The following is a 6,000-nucleotide window of genomic DNA, read 5'->3' as shown; positions in this document are numbered from 1 at the left end:
AGGAGCTCGACAAATTTACCGAACTGTTGATTGGCTTTCGTGCTCTGTAATCGCCTTGGGAAGGGCACCGTAATAGGAATCTCGAGCCCTTTGTTTCTCTCTTCCAACGTCTCAGCATGTTCAAGCTCTTTATCACTCGATCGAGACTTTTTGCCTCTCGATCGAGTCCTTCCAGGTGAAATGTCAATCGATCGAGCAATAGCAGGCTTTCGATCGAGTTCCTCAATAATAGCAGTGTTCGATCGAGGCAAATTTCGACTCGATCGAACAGATTCTTCAAACTTTTCATTCGATCGAGTGGTTTGGACCTCTCGATCGATCCCCTGATTATCCCGTTCACTCGATCGAGTAGAATTACCTTTCGATCGAGTACTTTCTTCATCAATTCTACTCGATCGACCCCCTGAAATCAGTCGATCGAGTATTTCGTTTGTACTTGGCATATTTTCAGTAACAGTTGACTGTTTATCAGCATTAACGACCTTCCTTGGGTCTAATATGTCATCTAAAGTTGACAATTTTGGTCCTTCATATGAACGACCACTTCTCAAATTAATCAAATTTACCGTCTCATGTAGATTCTTCTCATATTGAGACGGCAAATGACCCTGTTTCCTCATGGACTGGTTCGTGGCTAACTGAGTAACTTGAGTTTCAAGTGACTTGATGGATGCTTCTTTCTGTTGGTCACTTAGCTGCCATTGCTTTGTCAACGACTAGAGAATTGTCTTTAACTCAGCTAACTCACTTACCCCACTTGAAGATGATGCGCCTTGATTAGGTGGAGGAAAGGAAGGAGGCTTTTGGAAGCCTTGTTGAGCCTTGTGAGTAGGGACATATGGCTGCTGCTATGGTGGAGGAGTGGGATTAAGAACATTTTGACTTGTCCACCTCAAATTGGGATGGACTGCCCCTTGATTGTTGTAATAAGAACCTCCTCCTTGCCTGTATTGCTGAAAAGCAAGGACTTGTTCTTTCTCAGTAAGACAGTGAATAGAAGTATGACCATCATTGCTTCCACACCTCTCACAAATGGCAGTTTCCTGTCTAGCCAACAGATGAACCGTCTATTGATCTCCAGCAGGTTGCAGCTCCAATCTATCAAACCGGGCATTCATAGCTTCCAGCTGAGCCACGACTGCCTTATCAACCGAATGCACCGTTCGAATACCGTCCCGTGGGTTCCCATATTCAGCACAATGAGTATAGCTCTATGGTCATCGTACAACCCATTGTAGAACTTGTTGCACAAAAACCATTGATCAAAACCATGGTGACGAAGATACCTCACCAACTTCTTGAACCGACACCAAGCTTCATAGAAAGTCTCATCAGGTGCCTGCTTGAAACTAGTAATCTTTCCCCTCAGCTGATTAGTGCGTTGAGGAAGGAAGTATCTTTTGTAGAAGGCAAGTGCGAAAGTCTCTCAATTGGTGATACCAGAGAATGTCCGGTCAAGATCGATCGACCACTCACGGCCGAGTCGAGTCGAAAAAAAGGAAAAAGCACTTCCTTTATCTTGTCTTGTGTTACACCCTTTGTAGCGGGAATAGTAGAGCGGTAATCAGTAATGACCTCCATGTGCTTCCTTGGATATTCACCCACCACACCCCGGAACAGATTTCTCTCCACCAAATTTATGTAAGACGGACGGATATCAAAAGTATTACCGTCCTCAGTTTGGAGGTTGAAACCTTTAGGAATACAGGATGCTTTAGGCTCCGAGTGACTTGCAATATTCGGCATCTTTACTGGTTCTTTGGCAGAAATGAGATTATCTTCTTCTAAAGACTGGTCTTCTGCAAATAAAAAGTGTTGTAGCTTGGGCTCGAAAGTACTCAAGTCTTCCTTTCGACGTTCTCTTTGTCGACGGAGTCTATGCCGAAATAGTCTTTCTAACTCAGAATCAGTTGGAACTAACTCCGACCTGTTTGACCTGGGCATACACAATACTGAAAGAGATAAATGAGAACTGTCTCAAGTAATAAAAATTCCCGGAGGCGGATAAAAATAAACGAAAACAAAAACAGATAGGGCTATTGCCTCCCTGGCAATGGTGCCAAAAATTGACAGGCTAGTCGTGTACCTACTAAAAATAACCAACTGGTGACTAACTAATATAGCTAGGAAAGTCGGGTCGATCTCCACAGGGAGACAAGATATCTGTTAAGGTCCGTCTATTTGGTCACAAAATGGGGGGTTTAAATTTGGTTAACTAAACTAATAAAGGCTTAAAGGAAAGAGTAGTAAAGAAAGAGCAATAAAAGATAGAAATTATAATAAAGATGATTAAATGAGAGAGAACATGTCAGGATTTCGGTTCACCATGGTAGTCTAGCGACTCAACTGCAAATAGCCTAGATAATCTACTGTGAGACGGATACGGGAAAGGTCCTTCCGGTCCACTTTCTATCCTAGATTTCCGCTAACTTAACTTCCGTCCTCGTCAGGGTAGTCTACTGTTCATAGCAGGTCTATTTAGTCCAATCTTCCAATCCAGGAGTAAATTTAACCAGATTAAAAGTAACTTAGAAGCGTGCACTCAACTAAGTCGGTATTATAATTAAATTGCCATGGGTACAGATTCTCACAAGTAAACCATCTAGCCTATTCGCTACATCGTCACAATCCTACCATAGATTCCCTAATCCCAACGTGAAAGGATTTAGCTACTCATATTGCTAATGATGTCAATAACAACAATAATGAATGAACTAATAGAAAGCATGATGAAATAACAATAATATGGCATAAACGAAATTAGGGTAGAAATTAATGATGAGAGAAACGAGAAATTAAAGTAATAAATAACGAGATTAAGATTAAAAAGGAGAAGAAGGATTACAATCACAAGAGATCCGGCGTAAAGAACAACCAAAATCCAAGCAAAGAAATCCAAGAGTAAGGTTACAGTAGAAAGTGTTAAGAGAGATTAAGAGAGATTAAGAGAGTAAAGCGGTGTTCTAAGATGAGTAAAACATAATTAATAACCTAATTATGAATGCTTAAATAGAAAAAACAAAGTCCACCACGAAATAAGTCCAACACGGGTTAATTAAGCCCGTGAAAACTCAAAACCTCTCGATCGAGCAGTGTAAAACCACTCGATCGAGGACCTCAAGAGATAATCCTCTCGATCGAGCAATATTTCCACTCGATCGAGGAAACCTAGAAATCAGCATTTCGATCGAGCATAGCAAAGCACTCGATCGAGCTCTTCAGCACTTCAAACCACTCGATCGACCAAATAAACCATTCGATCGAGTGTTCTTCCTCCAAGTCAGCTTCAAACTCGTCGTTGACTGCTTCCTTAACCATCCTTCACGCATACCAATGTAGTACTCCAGCTCTAGCATTCCCGTCTCCTCAAAATGCATGCAAAACAGAACGGAAAGAGTACGGTTTCACCACTTTCAGGTTCATTTATGCAAAACAGACAAAACAAACCAAAGTAGCCAATTCGGGGCATATTGCAATACAAAACAGTATAAAAGTGCATAGAAATACGTGCAAAATAAGACTAAAAAGGCTATATGAAATGCACGTATCAACGTACCTTCACCTCTTACTCAGAAAGTTTGGATAGTGGACGACCTTATCCAGGGCGAACAAGAGTTGAACTCCAGAAACATCAACATTGTTGAGACACTGAGAACAAAAAATAAGATCAGTATGAGTAATGATTATAAGTCAACATCATATAAAATAGACTTGGAGAATTGGATAACGTAGAGAGTAATAAGACTAACACTTTCATTTCTATACGGCACAAACAAACGAGAAGGGGAATTCCGGGATCTGAATATCTCATTACTATTTAAGATCTCACAATAAACATCTACGATATGAGAAGATATCCGATCGCCTTCAGCCACACTCTTCAACTGGCTCCTTGTCAAAGTCTGACATTGAGTTTGGAAAAGAATCTCCGTTTCATCATATGCTTCGCCAAGTATGAACTCTAATACTTGTTTCTCAGCTTGATTCAAATCCCTAATAATATTAAGATTTCTTTGCAAATAGGGCGATCGGAAAACTTCCGATGGAACTATAACCCTCCTCTTACAACGAACTGGAATATCATCTTCAATTGGTAATGGAGATATGAGAAATGGGATTACAGCAGTAGTTGGGGTTTTGCAAGGAACACTGGCAATCGACTTTGCTAAATGACATGGCGATCGACGAATATAGACATTACTGACAGATCGTTTACTGACAGATCGTTTGACAGATGGTTTATCGAGTGTTGAAACAAGTGGAGTATCTGGTAGGACAATAACATTATGATGATCAAGAGTTGTGTTCCGTACCACAGTAGTAGGAGGAGTAGGAGTAGCTGCTAGAACAATAATTGTGGGCTCAGTGACGTCCTTGACAGGAGGAACATCATCCATAGAAGCGTGAGAGGATGTGTTCCCTACCAAAGGAGTGGGCTCAGTGAAAGGAGGGATGACATCCACAGCAGCACATGTGGCAGGTTCAGGTTGAGAAGATGTTGCAGGTTCAGGTTGAGACAACAAATGGTCATCAGCTGCTAGGAGCCTAAAGGATGGGTATTCTGCATTTGCTGGTGGTGAATGATGTGGCACTATTGGTTGCAAAGATTCACCCATCGCATCCAATGCCGCCAAAAAATCAGCCTGAGACCACCCCCAAAAATTATCCACATTCTCCCCATCTTTCTCCACATTCTCATGAATATCATCAACCACTTTTTCAACGATATTCTCATCCACAATGTCCGAGACCTTTTTCTCATTCTTCACATCCTCCACATTTTCTGCATCATCCTCTTGTTGAGATGACTTAAAACCTTCTGCCATACCGTCTACAACTGCAACTAGTTTCTTCACTATTGTTGAAGGCAGTTTGGAGGGAGCTTGACTAGCAAGTGATTTGTAGTCCACAAAAGCTTGAGCCATTGCCTTTGCAGAATGCACAAGTTTATGGATAAACTCACTAGTGCCTGCATTTTCATTCCCATGTAAAGGTAAAATGACAGCTTCAGCTTCAGATGTTTTATCTTGAATTATTGACTTGGAAGACTGGCCAAGCTCAATCTTTGGAGGAGGAGGCCACAACTGTGAATGATGGGGAATATGGTGGTTGATCACCATTGGAGGCTTAACAGAACCCCTGCCGAAAGTTTTTTGTCCGAATTTTTGTCATTCACTTCCTCCTTAACTCTCTGGGATATAGCTTCTTTAGTCCAAGTTGAGAGCGTTGGAAACTGTCGATTAACAAGGAGTGATTTGAAGACACATCGGTCTAGATAAATGAAAACCAAGACCATAATAGGTCCACCAAACCATATTTCTTTCAGCTTTTTGGTCTCAAACTCCTCCTTTTGCCAAGACTCAACTTGGGCAGCCAATTTCCGTTTGATAAAATTACACCAGTTGAATTCGGGGATCAAGTCAGTGTTTACCAAACTTTTAAGAAGTCTCAAACTTGCCCGATTCCCTACAACACCGCCTAAAAGAGCCGAGAAGATTAAATGATGAAATTGCGCTTGAAATCATCTCCACCATCTCTTTGTGTAGAGAGCTTGTGCAAAATGTCTTTGACCTCAATAGAACTACCTTCGTATTGACTTTTGAACTTCTCCAAAACAGACAAATAAGAAGGGCACTTATCTCCATTTTTTGCTTCAACGGCAATGTTTGGACCCATTGGCAATCCTAGGCACAGATATATATCTTCCTCTAAAACAGGAAGTTTTCCATCAAACAACGATCCTTTTAAGGGGTCATAATTTGAAACTAGCCAATAAGATAAGTTTCCAGGAATAAGATCGGTTTCAAGGTGTAAGAGGCCGCCAAAGCCCATTTGTTTGATGGCTTCTATCTGGTTTTCAAAAGGTGGACTCGTCTTATGGTTGATAAAATTGTAAAAACCAGAAGGAGACATCCTAGTCCTCAACACAGGAAGTCTGTCTTTGTAAATTCTTTTCTTTTTTATAGCTGGCTCAGAGAGTGGTTCAGTAGCTTCAGTAGG

At 41.2% G+C, this 6,000-nt stretch overlaps 1 non-coding gene across 1 annotated transcript; it reads left to right on the top strand.

Moving 5' to 3' along the window:
* The first annotated feature begins 1,265 nt into the window (after window positions 1-1,265).
* LOC141636260 (small nucleolar RNA R71) lies at window positions 1,266-1,371 on the top strand. The gene has a single exon (XR_012540883.1). It is a non-coding gene; the product is annotated as a small nucleolar RNA R71 (small nucleolar RNA).
* Window positions 1,372-6,000: the final 4,629 nt, after the last annotated feature.

The sequence above is a fragment of the Silene latifolia genome, chromosome Y, assembly GCF_048544455.1.
Source record: "Silene latifolia isolate original U9 population chromosome Y, ASM4854445v1, whole genome shotgun sequence".
NCBI classification, from domain to species: Eukaryota; Viridiplantae; Streptophyta; class Magnoliopsida; order Caryophyllales; family Caryophyllaceae; genus Silene; species Silene latifolia.
This window is presented reverse-complemented; position numbering and strand designations above follow the sequence as displayed.